The sequence below is a fragment of the Sus scrofa genome, chromosome 6, assembly GCF_000003025.6.
Source record: "Sus scrofa isolate TJ Tabasco breed Duroc chromosome 6, Sscrofa11.1, whole genome shotgun sequence".
In the NCBI taxonomy this organism is placed as follows: Eukaryota; Metazoa; Chordata; class Mammalia; order Artiodactyla; family Suidae; genus Sus; species Sus scrofa.
In genome coordinates this window covers 104,629,289-104,646,194 of record NC_010448.4, presented here as the reverse complement: position 1 = coordinate 104,646,194, position 16,906 = coordinate 104,629,289, and the positions used below count along the sequence as shown (strand labels likewise).

The following is a 16,906-nucleotide window of genomic DNA, read 5'->3' as shown; positions in this document are numbered from 1 at the left end:
ATGACCATCTCTAGAGTCAGTGATAACTGTGGTGGTTTGCCCCCACCACCTGTAGACCATGCATGAAGCAACCGTCTCACTTAGCCCACATAGGAGGTGCTGTGCAGGCTGCTCCCAGTTGCAGGATCCTGGAAAGTGACAGACATCAGGCATGTGAGTAGTGCCCAGAGCATTTGGCAGTAGCAGCAGCAGAGCGGTATGTTCCCAGGGGTGCAAGAGCACCAACAGGTGGTGTTCAGTCACAGTGCCCTCCTCTGTGGTGCCCTTGAGGTGAATGGGGCTGCAAGTGGTGTCTGTTCACAGACCCCTAGTGGTTGCAAGCCACTCCCACCTCTGGAGCCTGAGATAACTGCAGTGGTTTGCCCCCACCTCCTGTAGACCATGCCAGAAGCACCTTATATCGCTTAGCCCCTACAGGAGGTGCTGCACAACCTAGTTGCTGATTCCCTGGGAAGGGACAGTGGTCAAGTGTCTGGGCACTGCCCAGAGTGTTTAGCAGTGGCAGTAGCAGGGTGGGTGTGCTCTCAGGGGAGGGAGAGCAACAACAGGTGGTGTTCCATAGCAATGTCCTTCTCTATGGTGCCCTCTGAGGTGGTTGGGGCTGCTAGTGATTTTTGTTCAGGGATTCCCAGTGGCGGTGGGCCATGCCCACCTCTGGAATCAGGGATAACTGCAGGAGTTTGCCCCCACCACCTGTAGACCATGCAAGAAGCACCCTGTCCCACATAGACCACCCAGAGGTGCCACACCAGCTGCTCCTAGTTGTAGGGTCTTGGGAAGAGACAGTGACCAAGTGTCTGGGCACTGCCCAGAGCATTTGGCAGTGGCAGCTGCAGGGTGGGTGTGTTTCCAGGGCAGTGAGAGCAACAGCATATGGTGCTTGGTTGCAGTGCCTCTTTTTTTTCTTTTCTGCCAACCCCTGAGGTGACAGGGGTTGCAGGTGGAGCCCACTAACAGGCCCACAGTTGCGGAAAGCCGTGCCTCCTCTGGCCTGAGACTGATACCGGAAAGATGATGCTGGAATCCAGGTTCTTGTTCACAGCAGTCAAAGAATGAACTCCACAAACACACAAGCAGCAAGTAAACAAAGTCTATATTAAAGGAAAGCAGATAGCTCCCAGGACTGCTGGGAGTGGGGAGAAGAGCCCTTTTTCTATTGTCCTGTAGGGGTTTTTATTCCTTACAGTTGTGGGGGGTACCAACGTGGGGCCCAGAGAGATGTGATCTTCTCCCATTGTCCTTGCTCAGTTACCTATATCAGCCCTTGTCCAATAGGGTCCTAGGGGTGGAAATGTCCCATAAGTTTCTTTTCCCTTTTCTTCCGTAAATTGAGTCATGGGGGATTAGGGATTAATGTCCATTTGGGCATAGGTACACTCCCTATAGTAAACAAGGCCTGTGGGGATGTTACTCCCTGGCCCTTAAGCCACAAATGTTAATGGCCATATCAAAGAATGCATTGAAGCCCATGTTCCTACACTGACTACCTGAGTTACTATTCTGCCTCAAGGCGACCATCCTGGTCTATCCCTGCCACCTGTATATTCTGCAAGAGGCACCACATCACACTTAGCCTCCTGATGCCCTTAGCCCACACAAGAGGTGCCTGGCCACCAGTAGCCCGCACAAGAAGCACCCCTTCTCCCCTGAAGGAGCAAGCGCCAGGGCCGCCCACAGGCATGCGCATGCTCCGTGCAGGGAGTTTCTTCTGGCGGTCCGCCCTGCCTCCTCTCGCCCTCCCAGTAATGGCGCCTCGCTTTCCTGCAGGTCTGGGCCTTCTCCCCGGTTCCTTCTGCCCTGGTGTCCCCCCACCCCTCCCAGTCCTTGGCATGCTCTTCCCCCTCCCATGGCACAGTGCTCCTTAGGACCTCAGGCTGTCCCCACATACGCAGCCCCAGTCCTCTCCCCGGCTCTGACCTCTGGAGCCTGAGGCTCAGCGCCCACCCCCACCGGAGCGTCTCAGGCTGTGGTCTGGGCCAGTGCTTTGCCCTCCTCATTCCAGCTGCTGCACTTTTTCTCGGCAACTTTGAGGTCCCTTGGACTCGGCTGATCTCCCAGTAGGTTAGGTGGTTTCACAGGGTGTGGTTTCCTTTTCTCTTTCACTTCTCCCTCTCAGGAATGCTAGTCCCATCCTGAATCCTTCTCTCTCTTTTTCTTTTGTTCTACCCAGTTATGTCAAGAGTTTCTTGCCCTTTTTGGAGGTTTAAGTTCTTCTGCCAGCATTCGCAGATGTTCTGGGTGAGTCGTTTTACATGTAGGTGTGTTTTTTTGATGTGTTTGTGGGAGAATGTGAGCGTGTCCTCTGACTCCTCTGCCGTCTTCCTCCGCCCCCTGTGTCCACTACTTTTTAACTGAAAACTTTCCTGCATAGTTAATGTTCACTTTTGTGTAACTTTTTCTCAAGTTTAATTTCATTCTCTTCTGACTTCGAAAGCAAACCAAAATAACCTCCCCAGCACCGTGCTCACACTAAAAAATGAGAAAAAAGATTAGAAAAGTCTGGGTGGAATGAATGTTAAAAGGTTCTAAGGAAAATACTTCAGATAGCCATTTGCCTGATACTGACATTATCTTCTTATTCTGTGCTGTCCCTTAATCTTTGCTCTACAAAACTTTTCTTTTCTCCCTCTTCTAGGTTCCCAGCACAATGAGACTTGGGCTAATTAACTCCTAAGCAGAAACACAGACTTACAATGAGGTACAGAAAGGTCAGTCTTGAGTTTCATTGAAATATTTTGTTAAATCAGTAACAGGTCACTTGGGCTCTAAGTAGGGTTTTTGCATTTATTTTTCTACCAGCCTCAAGACAGTTCATGATTGTAGAATTCTATAGTCAAAATGGTCTGATTTCAATTTTAAATATTGTTTGTGTTCAGTGCATAGACGCAAAAGATAGATTAGTAATCATTAGAAACACCAGTGTTATTTAGTATGTGACGATTAAGTTCAGTGAAGTAGTTAGCTCTTATGTCCTCAAATATTTTATTATAAATATTTTGCGAAATTTGACACTAAGAAATTAGGCAATGTGGACTCACAATAAAAAACAATTTATTGATACAAACATTAAAAAGTATTCGGTGGTCATTTAGCCTAATTTCTTCACTTTGTTGATAAAATAATCTTTCCACTGATGCTAACTCCACCGTACCGCTTTATCATAGTCTATGAAAGCAGCAGCACTCTGTCTAATACATTAGCATTAAGCCTCCTGGACTCTTTAAGAGGCCATTCCCTGGGATTTCCTGTTGTGGCACAGTGGAAATCAACCCGATAGTGTCCGTGAGGACGCGGGTTCAATCCCTGGCCTCAGTCAATCTGTCAGAGATTGGGCACATTGCTGTGAGCTATGGTATAGGTAACAGACACAACTTGGATCTCATGTTGCTGTCGTTGTGGCATAGGTGGGCAGCTGCAACTCCATTTCCACCCCTAGCCTGGGAACTGCTACTGGTGTGGTTCATTGCTCACAGTAAAACCTTTTTTAAATGATTATTTTTTCTATTATAGTTGGTTTACAGTGTTGTCAATTTTCTACTGTACTGCAAAATTACCCAGTCTCTCTCTCTCACACACACACACATATACACATATATTCTTTATCTCATATTATCCTCCATTATGCTCCATCACAAGTGACTAAATATATTTCCCCATGCTAAACAGCAGGATCTCATTGCTTATCCATTCCAATGGCAATAGTTTGCATCTATTAACCCCACATTCCCAGTCCATCCCACTCCCTCCACCTCCCCCTGGAAAACAAGTCTGTTTTCCAAGTCCATGAGTTTCTTTTTGGTGGAAAGGTTCATTTGTGCTGTATATTAGATTCCAAATATAAGTGATATCCTATGGTGTGTGTCTTTCTGTTTCTGAATTACTTCACTCAGTATGAGAAGTAATCTCATCCATGTTGCTCCAAATGGCATGATTTTGTTCTTTTTTATGCCTGAGTAGTATTCCATTGTGTATATATACCACATCTTCCTAATCCATTCATCTGTTGATGGACATTTAGGTTGTTTCCATCTCTTGGCTATTGTGAATAGTGCTGCAGTGAACATGCAAGTGTACGTGTCTTTTTCAAGGAAACTTTTGTCCAGATAGATGCCCAAGAGTGGGATGCTGGGTAATATGGGCGTTCTATGTATAATTTCTAAGATAACCGCCATACTGTTCTCCACTGTGGTTGTACCAGCTTACATTCCCACCAACAGTGCAGAGGGTTCCCTTTTCTCCACACCCCTCCAGCATTTGTTATTTGTGGACTTATTAATGATGGCCATTCTGATTTGGTGTGAGATGGTATCTTGTGGTAGTTTTGACTTGCATTTCCCTAATGCTCAGGGATGTAGAGCATTTTTTTCATGTGCTTGTTGGCCATCTGTACATCTTCCTTGGAAAAATGTCTATTCAGGTCTTTTGCTCATTTTTCATTGGGTTGTTGGCTTTTTAGCTGTTGAGTTGTGTAAGTTGTTTATTTTAGAGATTAAGCCCTTGTCAGTTGCATTATCATCAGTTGCAGTATCATTTGAAACTATTTTCTCCCATTCCATAGATTGTCTTTTGGGGTTTTTATGGTTTCCTTTGCTGTGCAAAAGCTTGTCAGTTTGATTAGGTCCCACTGGTTTATTTTTGCTTTTATTTCTGTTGCTTTGGGAGACTGACCTAAGAACACATTTGTAAGGTTGATGTCAGAGAATGTTTTGCCTATGTTCTCTTCTAGGAGTTTTATGGTGTCTTGTCTTACGTTTAAGTCTTTCAGTTTATTTTGGTGCATGGTGTGAGGGCGTGTTCTAATTTCATGATTTACATGCAGCTGTCCAGTTTTCCCAGCACCACTTGCTGAAAAGACCACCTTTTTTCCATTTTATATTATTCTTGCCTCCTCTGTCAAAGATTAACTGGCCGTAGGTGTCTGGGTTTATTTTAGGGTCTCTATACTGTTGCATTGTTCTGTATGTCTGTTTTGGTACTAATACCACACTGTCTTGATTACTGTGGTTTTGTAATATTGTCTGAAGCCTGGGAGAGTTATGCCTCCTGCTTGGGTTTTATTCCTCAGGTTTGCTTTGGCAGTTCTGGGTATTTTATGTCTCCACTTAAATTTTTGGATTGTTTGTTCTAGTTCTGTGAAAAATGTCATGGGTAATTTGATAGGGATTGCCTTGTATATCTAGATTGCTTTGTGTAGTATGGCCATTTTATGATATTGATTTTTCCAACCCAGGAGCGTGGAATATCTTTCCATTTCTTTGCATCTTAATTTCCTTGATTAATGTTTCATAGTTCTCAGCATATAAGTCTTTCACCTCCTTGGTCAGGTTTATTCCTAGGTATTTAATTTTTTGGGGTGCAATTTAAAACCTCTTTTGCCTCGAAATGTTTAAGCCATATTCTTTCCTTATTTAAAAGTTCTGTCTGCTTAGAAAGAAACTTATATTATGGCCAGTATGGAATAACTCAGTCTGAATTTTTCTTCCTATAAAAACAAACCATAGAGAATATGAGGGAGAGATCGAGAAAGAGGCAGATATACAGAGACAAACATACAAACAAATGATTTTCAGGATACTGAACCAAGCAACAAGGGGCAGTGAAATCTGAAGGATGAGAAATAAAGGAAGTGAGACTTAACACCTTGAAAGAGTTTGTAGACCATGGCAGAGTGAGGAAGAACCCAGGCAGAACCAATAGACTCTCGAATCAAAGGAGTTGAAACTGACAGTGCAGGGGGCCAAGGCACCTGTGGTTTACAGCCCACAGTAATTAAGAGTTAACTCTGGAGATTTTTCAGAAAGTAACTCCTGGTGTTCAGCAGAGTATTGACTGGCCCATGCACGTGTGGAAACAAATTGAGCTTTGGGAAGGAACCATCTAAAGACCATTAGAGGCAGAAGTAACAAGCACCTATGTGGGGCCTCAAATGGTACCTATTCCCACCAGACAGAATGGAAAACCTGGTGATTCACAAAGTACTGAGTAGATGATTCAGAAGGATCTTGCTTTTGACAGAGGGAAAATTAGCTCTAAACTAAATGCTGCTCTGAGCCAGACTAACAAATCCTAAAAGCAAGTCAGGAATTGCTTTCTAAGTAATTAAACTTAGAAAGGGTTTAATCTGAAAAACTTAAGAATATTTAGAGAAATACAAAAACCCCAAAAGGTAATATTTACAATGTCTAGCATCCACTCAAAGATGTCGGGCATCTAAAGACCCATAATGAGAAGGAAAATCAACCAATCAAAACTGGCTTAGTACTGACACCAGTATTAGGATTAACACATATTTTAAGAAGTATTATACCAGTTCAAGATGTTCAAAAAGTTGAATTTAAAAGATACCAATGACTCAAAATGTCTAGAAATTTAAACTATAATGAAATGAAAAATTCACTGAAAGGAATTAACAGCAAATTAGACACTGTAGAAGAAGAGATTAGTAAAGGTGAATACATTGCTCTAGAAACTATCCAAAATGAACACTGAGGGAAAAAAGGATGAAACAAAATTGTATCAGTGAACTGTGGAAAATGTGGTCTAATGTGCATGTAATTGGATTTTGCAAAGAAAAAGAGATAGAGGAGGGAACAAAAAAGTTTTAAGAAAAAAAATGACCAAATAATGGAATATTTAACAAGATATGCTATAATGTAGGCCAGAAAACAGGTCTCATTGAAGTAAAAAGGATTCAAATCATATATAATGTGTTCTCTGATTACAATGGAATTAAATTAAAAATAAATAAGAAAAATATCCCTGGAAAATCTCCAACTATCTGGAAAATAAGTAAAATATTTTAATTCCTCTATCAACTTCTTCTTTGACCCATGGGTTTTTTATTTTGTCTTGAATGAAAATAAACATTATTTTATCAAAATTTGTGGAATGCCACTAAAGTCAGAATTTAGGAAGATATTTATAATACTAATCATCTTATGTAGAGAAGGAAGCTCTCAAGTTACTGACCTCAGCTTCTACTTTAATAATTAGAAAAAGAAGTTAAACCCACACTAAGCATAAAATAAAAAAATAGTAAATATTGAAATGGGAATTAGTTGCAAAGGAAACCAGAGAGAACAAATGAATGAATCATAGATTTTTATTTTATTTTTATTTTTTGCTATTTTCTGAGTAAAAATAATTAAGATCATTTTTTAGAATGAGAAAGACTTCTCCAAGATACACAGGTTCTTAGGTGATACAACTCTATTTTCCCAACACATGATTACTAAGCATTGCTCTTGCCCAGCTAAGTGTTAATGATAAACAAAGCACCAAGACAGATTGCCAGACCTCCCGGAGCTCACAGTACAACAGCTGGGGAAGGAAGAGTACCCAATTACTGGCCACCTGATGAGTCCAATTCTTCATCATTCTCAGTTAAATGGCAGGAGAAAAAAACTGCCAATACTCAGCTGGGATTACTGGAGTTTGGGGATACTTGAAGGATATGTCAAAAAGAAAATAATACAGAAGTTCTGTTCAAAATAAAATGGGAAACCAGAGCTAAATAAAGCAGGGATCAATGACTCACATTAGTCTTAGATTAGAAACAAGTAGTATTTATTTACTTAATGAATTTTATTACATTTATAGTTGTACACCAATCATCACAACCAAATTATAGCATTTCCATCCCAAACCCTCAGCGCATCCCCCTACCACCCAACCTGCCTCATTTGGAAACCGTAAGTTTTTCAGTCTGAGTCAGTATCTTTTCTTTGTGCAAAGAAGTTCTTTGTGTCCTTTTTTTAGATTACACACGTAAGTGATAGCACTTGATATTGGTTTCTTGCTGTCTGACTGACTTCACTTAGCATGATAATTTCTAGGTCCATCCATATTGCTAAAAATGCTGTTATTTCCTTCCTTTTAATGGCTGAGTAATATTCCATTGTGTATATGTACCACATCTTCTTGATCCACTCCTCTGTCCATGGACATTTAGGTTGTTTCCATGCCTTGGCTATTGTATATAGTGCTGCAATGAACATCGGAGTACATTTATCCTTTCAAGTCACGGCCTTCTCTGGATAGATGCCCAGGAGTGGGATTGCTGAATCAAATGGTAGTTCTATTTTTAGTTTTAGGGGAAATCTCCATACTGTTTTCCACAGTGGTTGCACCAATTTACATTCCCACCAACAGTGTACTAGGGTTCCCTTTTCTCTCCAACATTTATTGTTTGTAGACTTTTTGATGATGGGTCATTCTGGCTGGTGTAAGGTGGTACCCCATAGTGGTTTTGATTTCTGTTTCTCTAATAATGAGTGACGTTGAACATCTTTTCATGTGTTTTTTGGCCATCTGTATGTCTTTGGAGAACTGTCTGTTGAGATCTTCTGCCCATTTTTTGATGGGGTTGTTTGTTTTTTTGGTTTTGAGCTACAGAAGGTGTTTATAAATTTTGGAGATTAATCCCTTGTCAGTTGCTTCATTTGCAAATACTTTCTCTCATTCTGTGGGTAGAAACAAGCATTATTTATATCAATAAGCTCATGAAAATTTATATACTATAGAAAGCAAACTTACTGTGGTTGCTCATGTTACTGTTATGAATCCATGCCTTGTATGTAGTTCTAGCCTTTACACCTATGAAATCAAAGTCAGACACTTGTTGGCAGGTGGCTACTAAATAGTCATGAATTCCTCATTCAAATTAGCATAACTCAAAATCTCGTAAAGACCTTTTAATTAAAATTCCTTCTCCTTTGTCTTTTCCACTGTCATCATGGCTTTCACGTAAGTCTGCAGAATGACTTCCCCCTTCTTCAGTACCATGTAGAACTATAGCAGTAGGATATTTTTAAGAATAAAAAATATTTAAAGAGAAAAAGAAGATGTGTTATATATACACAGTGGAATACCACTCAGCCATAAAAAAGAACAAAATAATGCCAATTGCAGCAGCATGGATGGAACTAGAGACTCTCATACTAAGTGAAGTAAGTCAGAAAGAGACAAATACCATATGATATCACTTATATTTGGAATCTAATATACAGCACAAATGAACCATCCCACAGAAAAGCAACTCATGGACATGGAGAACAGACTGTGGTTGCGGAGGGGGAGGGAGTGGGATGGACTGGGAATGTGGGGTTAATAGATGTAAACTATTGCCATTGGAATGGATAAGCAATGAGATCCTGCTGTATAGCACTGGGAGCTATATTTAGTCATTTACTGTGGAGCATGATAATGTGCGAAAAAGGAATTTATATGTGTATGTGTGACTGGGTCACCTTTCTGTACAGTAGAAAATTGACAAAACACTATAAACCAGCTATAATGGGGAAATAATCATTAAATAAAAAAATTTTAACATGTATGTGAGTTCAATGAAAGTGTGTGTGAGCAAATGGAATTTCAGTTGATCTAAATGCTTTCAATTTAGAAAATCATACAACTAGATTATTTACTGTCTTAACATTTTCAAATATTGTTCCAACATTGGCTTTCTCTTGACTACATTTTGTATGTTGTAACCTAAACCTACTATGGCTAAGTGTAAGCTGGATGTACAACTCTACAAACTCAAGATGCAAATGCTTACATTTTTGAAAAATATTTCCAATTATTAACTCAAGCCCTCACCTCAGTAACCAAAATGTCTCTGACAATCTTCTTGGATGATTCCATGGTCCTGATTTTCTTTTAATATAAGACATGCTTATTTATTTTAACAAGTATTTTATTTAAAAGGTAACAATATGATTCAAAATGTTGATTTATATCAATTTTTCAAATGAGTGTTTGAAAGGTAAAGTTCCAATAAAGTGTTTCCCACTCTGGTTTATCACAGTCCTGATACATATATTTTTTATTTTATTTGGCCACGGCATATGAAGGTTCCCAGGCTAGGGGTCTAACCATAGCTACAGCTGTTGGCCTACGCCACAGCCACAGCAATGCCAGATCCAAGCCGCATCTGCAGCCTACACCACGGCTCAAGGCAATGCTGGATCCTTAACCCACTGATCGAGGCTAGGAGTCAAACCCGCAACCTCATAGTTGCTAGTTGGATTCATTTCCGCTGTGCCACAACAGGAACTACACAGTCCTGGTTTTTTAGGAAGCCCAAAGACTAAGGTGCACTCTCAGCCTGGGCTCAGCCTCCACGTCTGAGCTAAGATAACACAGATTGGTACCCAGCTGCAGCTGCTACCCAGTCATTCACTAGCCCTCCCTTATTATCTGTTCCAGGCCGGCAGTCTTCCATCCAAATCTTGGCACTAATGTCTCTATAAACACAAACCTACGTGCTCTGGGTGCTAATTTTGGCACAGGGCTCCGTCCTTGAACTCTAGTCCTTATGTGCTGTGACGGTGCAGGGTGGCCCTCTAGCAGCTTGGTTTCAGATGATTCCCTGTTAAGACATCGACTACTTGGGTCAAGAACATTTCCTTTTGAAGAGTTCCCTTGTGGCTCAGTGGGTCAAGGACCTGGCACTGTCACTGCAATAGCTCAGGTTGCTGCTTTGGCATGGGTTGAATGCTGGCCCATAAAATTCTGCACAGCACAGGGGTGGCCGAAAAAAATTTTTTTTTCCTTTTTAAAAATATCAATTATTAAGGATCTGATTACTTCCCCCTTACTTGCAAGATGAAGCTTCCCAATGACTCTCTGAGAGAAAACAAATGCAATGTCTCTGGGCAAAGTTGTATTCATCACTCAGGGGGATTCCAAGTGATGGAAATTTTTTTAGTATATTTCATTCTACCAAAAAAAAAGAAAATATTCTGTTAAAGAATCCTGCATCATGAAGAAATTGCACTCAACTGCATTGACTGATTGATGTCATTCAAGGTCACTGTGAAATAAGCCAAGCAAAATATATTTATTATGATTAATATAATGGAGCCACTATTCATTCATTACATGACATTAAATTATTAACTACATTAAAATAAAATCTTGTAATAAGCATAGACTATTATTGACATTAGATGCCTATTACTTGATTTCAGGTGCTAAATGGATAAATTATTCTATATTTTACATATTGACCTAGTATATATTCACTTTGACTACGCATATTGGATGATGTGATGTGTTTTTGAAAAAATTTTAGAGTGTTTATCACGTGCCATGCATTTGAGAAAGTTAAATAATTCTTGTTTAAGTATTTCAGTGTTAGGGATACAAGAGGGACAAAACAGACAAAAATTCATGCCCTTATGGAGCTTACATTACAGTCATTCATACTTTTGTTTGAATGATGTCCTTTTAAATTTTATTCTGTGATCTCTTATGCGACCATAACTCCCCATCCATCAGTGGTGAGATTCTATTCATTGCTATTGTTGGACTATGTTGTAATGTGTAAGTCATAAGCAGCTTTCCATGGATAGAATTTAAGAATGATATCTTAAATTTTAGAACATCAGTTACAGAGCAACAACACTGCTGTTCAAAAACACTTGTCTCCAGCTATTTCATTATACCTTCTGATGTGGCTTCACATCTAAGAGGACAAAATAGCTTCATCTTTGTCTGAGGAATGCCAAGGGGATGGAAATATGAAAATGCCACCAGGTGGGTAACTGAAGGTGTCAAATACACAGTTAATACCATTTGTAACCACTGCAAAACATTCTCATTAAGGAATGATAAAAAAGTATTTTATAAATGTTTATATCTTTCATAGCAAGTAGCATTTAGCAATTTTTAAAAAAATGTTTGACAGATAAACATATTGGTGAATGAATGACGTGAAGGGAATCACAGGTTTCAAAAGTGCATATTCTGGTCCAAGCATCTCATGCTCACTTCTTTGGTCCATTGAGAAACAGTGAAATAATTCTTGTCTATAGGATGCTCAACCAGTTCCAATTTACTCCTTATGTTATTTGTTAGAGATCTGTCTTCAGTCTTCTGACTAAATATAAATGCAGAACACGGAATTTATTCTAACAAGTTCTCAAACACATTTTGCTAGAGCTGTGATTCTTACAGCAGCACTAAGATCCAAGAAAATAAAACACGAGTCTGTGGCCTTTCAATATTATTTGTTTCCAGAAGGATGACTATTTATATTTGAAAGGTTCTGTACTAGAGATCAATCAACGTATTCACATAATCTTCAGAAAGGATATCTGAGGTCAAAGTCAGATTGAAAATAGGAAAAGATTACTGGGTATTTGCTCCATGAGGGGCTTGTATATCTTTGATTAACTTTATAATGGCTGGACTGTTTTACAATTTCATTGGAGCAGAGTTTAAAGATTTCTGTCCCACAGAGATGCAAATATTTTCATTTTGGTATAACAGAGAAACCCCCAATTATAGTTTGTTGTAACCTGTTTTCTATCAAACTCAGCCATTAAGATGGCTTATTTTAAAATTCCTTTACTAATCTGCCTATAAATACTTAGCTTCTCTTTAGACTGGTTTTACCCTCTTACTGGCTCATTAATATAAGGAATTTAATACAATCTTGGATATACTCTCATGTTATATTTGTATGAAAGTCATTTTTTCAATCTTTTGAAAAATTTTATTTTAACAGGCTCTTTTTATTTACTACCTTTTATTTTAGTGTATCTTGCAATCCTTTTTAAAGTGGCTCTAAAAGTACAGGATGGCATCATTGAATGAATTATGTCCTTTCTCTGACTACTTATGTAATCCTGAGAAACTTGTAAACACCTAAGCCAGAAATGGTGAGATTGTACTAGTTTGTATATATGTGTGAAGTCTAAAGAATGGGTACAATTTGAGACCAGTTGCAGAGAACAAACACAACCATTTATTGGATGTTAAAGATTCACTTTATCAGCACATATACTGAAACTGTAGCAACTCAACATATATTGGTATGAGCCCCACATAAATAACTTTATGAATCAGTCCGTATTTTTTGGCCACACCACAGCATGTAGAAATTCCTGGGCTAGGGATCGAACCTGTACCACAGCTGTGTCCCGAGCCATAGCAGATCCTTAACCCACTGAGCCACCAGGGAACTCCATATTAGTCCGTATTTTTATGCTACCTTCTTCACAAACCTTATCCTGATTCCTCCAGCTTGAAATAGTATCTCCCACCATCAAACAACAAGTCTACTTTATGTATTTCCCTTACATTTTATATTAGATTTTGTGTGTGTTTACCCTCATCTACTCAGTTACAAATAGGAGGCAGTGGGACCATGTGGTTTTACCAAGATTGCACTTCTCTGAGAGGGGAACTTGGGATATGTACTATTTTCCATCTCTCCATATAAATTAATATAAGCACTGGGAGGATATAAACTGATATGAGCAGTGGCTAGACTTCGGGATATAATGAATATAAGTTGCTTTCATAATCATTAGAAAAAAAGTTTTGAGCTGGCTTAAAATAAAAACAAATAAAACTTCAAAGCCCTCCCTTATTACACAGGGTAAAGTCTGAACTTCTTGGATGTTCTATAATGTCCTTCACAATCTGCCTCCAACCTATATGTCCAGACCGAGTTCTCATCATCTTTTCCCATAAATTCTATTCCATAGCTATGCTGGAATTTTGTGGTTTCCTGAGCATGTCATACATACCTTTGTGTCATTAATAATATTGTTCTCTTGGCCTAAAAAAATACTCATCACCCTCACTTGACAAAATAAATCTACATGAAAGTCAAAGCCAAACAAAAACATCTTCTTTGTGAAGCTATTTTCTATTTCCAACTTCGAAAACACAGCATAGACTTAAAGGTTGATTGCATATTTCTTTTCAACCATATAGCCTCTCCAGAGTAAGGAATATCTTACTCCTTCATACCCTCTGTAATTAAAGTAATAAACAATGATGATGATGGTGAAGAAGAATGAATGAATGAGTGGCTGAATACAAAACATGCCATATGTTTTCCACTAAGGATTGGCTACCTACTTAAAGTTTCTTACAGCCTGTTTATATAATAATCTTCTGTCCGTTTCTCATCTCCAACTTCTTATTTAGGTAGACATTCTGCAGTGTCCATGGTCACATACTTTCTTCATAGTTTCACCTGTTTGATAATTCACAAATTTTCTATCAAATCATTCTGTCCTTTAGTTAGTACTCTGGTTCCCTTATGAGAATTCTGTTTCTCTGAAGTCTTATACCATCTCCCACTTCTCCCTGTCCAACAGCGTCCTTCCTCCATAGACTTCCTCTCCCAGACACCATTTGCCTGACCATGGAGTGCACAGCATCCTGGAAGTAAGAGCTCTTCAGGTCTCGGTTCCAGTCAAGTACATTCCTCCCACCCAACTTCTCAGTAGCACATGTGTATCCGTGAAGCTTCCTTCTGTGTGAGATCCATGGTTCTCAGTGGCCAGGAGAGATACAGGGAATATATGATGGTATTTTTAAGGATTGACAGCAATATCTGTTAACTCACTACATACCAAACTCAGTCCCGACTGTGATGCATCTATGTTTTTCCCTTCTCCTGGGAAAGATGTGGTCCATAGTAACTATTAGAAAAGTTTATGAGAGGAGGTGCAGAGATATACAGTACTTGGAAAAGGAGGGAATGAGTCTTTAGGGAAAAAAAGGTGGGGGGAGAATCAGAACTGATGTGGCCAGTCATCAGCCACAGAAAGGTTGAGATCAGGTCTACAGGTCTACTTCCTTAACTGCATCACAATTAGAGCATATTCAAGCTGAGTTACAAATATTATTAGGGTGAAAGGTGAGTATACAGAGAAAAATAACAAGCACACTTAAGCCCAGCTTTCTCAAATGTTAACAATAAAAAACAGAATAATAAATTATCTGCTTCTTCTAGGAGCTTTTATTTTTACAACTAGCAATGGTATGATTTTCATTGCATGAATAAGTGAACTGACCTTTACAAGTGTGGTTCTCCAGGCCAAGGTCATGCAGAGATGGAAAAGCAGAGTGATGCTGCAGACCCAGGTGCATTTCCACTCTTCTTCTTTCACTCTGTGTTTTCTACAGTACTAGCTAAATGCACGCTAAGACTGACACTGCCCCAAACATTCAGATATCTATGACTTCATTCTGGATCATAGACACACAGGAAAAGGAAGTGGAACTTGTATATTTAGACTGTGCTGCTTCTAAAGCTGCCTCAAACATTTTTTTATGAATGGCTAATTAGTCCAAATTAACCGACTAGTAACATGAGAAATATTGAAGTCAGATGACCAATAGTCAAGGCCATAAACATATAGACTTCTCTATTTCCAGAGCTGACTTAATATTTCATATGCATATGCACTGATGAATTTCCTTAGCTTGCCTGAAAGTGTTGCAAAGCTGATTGTCAACAGTTCTTTTCATACTCATAGCTAATGGTTATTGAATTTTCCCCTGGGCCAGGGACTGTGTTCAGCACTTACATGGATTATCTCATTTAGTGCTCACAAAATATTTATGAGTTGGGTAATATGATTACCTCTACCTTATTTATTGTATAAACTGGATTCAGAGACTAGGTAACTTGTCTAAGACTTTACAGGTAAAGCTGTATTGATACACAGCACCACTGGGTTAATCATACACTTAAAATTTCAGACATGAAGAAATCATCTCACTTGAAATGTCATTTATAAAACAAATATATTGAAATACCCATTCTATGAGCAGAAGTAGATTATAATGAACAGTTCAGAAAAAATTATATGCTTAGAAGGTTGCTTTTGGTGGAATTTTTTTATTGTATACTACAGAAGCCAGAGTGGTAGAATCCCCTAGCTATTTAATTTAAAGCATTTTTTTCATAAAACCAAATCATGCACATGAAAATACTATAACTTACAAACACTGTGTAGATACTGGTCAATAAGAGTGTATAGTCTCAGCATGACTGGGCCATTTTTACAGATCCCACCAGAGACAATGGTTGTTTCCATGGCAACAGGTACTACAAATGCTTTGCAGTGCTATAAACTCTCCTGGCTTAAAGACTGCATTCATCCAGGTAGAAAAAAAATTAGTCATCTTATTTAAACAAATAAAACTCTACTCTGATATGAAAGTGGTTCATATCAATATGAAATTGGTTCATATCTTAAGGTTTGCTTGGAGTTTGTCTTATATATTTATTTTTAATGTATGTATTTTTGTATGTATGTGTTTTTAGAATTTTTGAGTAGAAGTGGTTTTTGTTTATACTAAAATTCACCACATCCTATCTTAAATTTTGTTTGGTTAATTTCAGATATGCATGATTGTGTTTGACTTTTAAACTATGAATGTGGACTCAGTTTCTGACATCAATTATTTTTGATGGTTCTTGTGTAGATTAAAAGTACACCACTAAAAAGTAATTTAAGTGCTATTGCCAATTAGCCTTAGTACTCACTTATAAACCCCAAATTAGAATATTTTCTTCAATTTTAATAGTCTTGTTTTGAAAACGGCATTTCTCAAATGATATTATTTCATTACTGAAAGTGTTCTACATCATGATGCCAGTAACCCAGGCTTGTTTCTCCTTTTTGTTTTTCAGATACTGTCCACCTGTGAGCAAACAGGGGCACATAAGGCCATCGGGTCCTGGTTCCTCCCCCTCACCTTCTCAGAGAAAAATCTCATCAGCAGTGTTTTTCTTGAGATTCCTATGATGTCAAAGACCTACCTGAAACACCTCCAGATAGTCTCGTATTCCAGTGCTAACTGCCGCCTGCTCTTCCTCTAGCCATTATATTTTCTTTCTAAAGGTCTGGATGGGAAGGAGGGTTGCAGAACATTGGGGAGAGAGAAAGAGAAAATCTTGTCTTTACATCTATGTGGTTAATTTTTCTATGCAGGAGCAAAACAGCACTTAAATTTTTTTGTCTGTGAAACCCTGGCTTGTGCAAATTTCTAACTAGCTTCCTGTTCATTGTATGTCTTAGTTTCTTGTGATAGGAAACTACCTGATAGCACTTTGAGGATGGTGTTTTGAATGAGAATTTCAGAGGAA

General features: G+C 38.9%; 1 long non-coding RNA gene across 1 annotated transcript; it reads left to right on the top strand.

Annotated features, from left to right (window-relative positions):
- LOC102163958 lies at nucleotides 2,192–16,787 on the top strand. Its single transcript, XR_304067.2, has 4 exons — nucleotides 2,192–2,238; nucleotides 2,636–2,708; nucleotides 11,386–11,541; nucleotides 16,451–16,787. It is a non-coding gene; the product is annotated as an uncharacterized LOC102163958 (long non-coding RNA).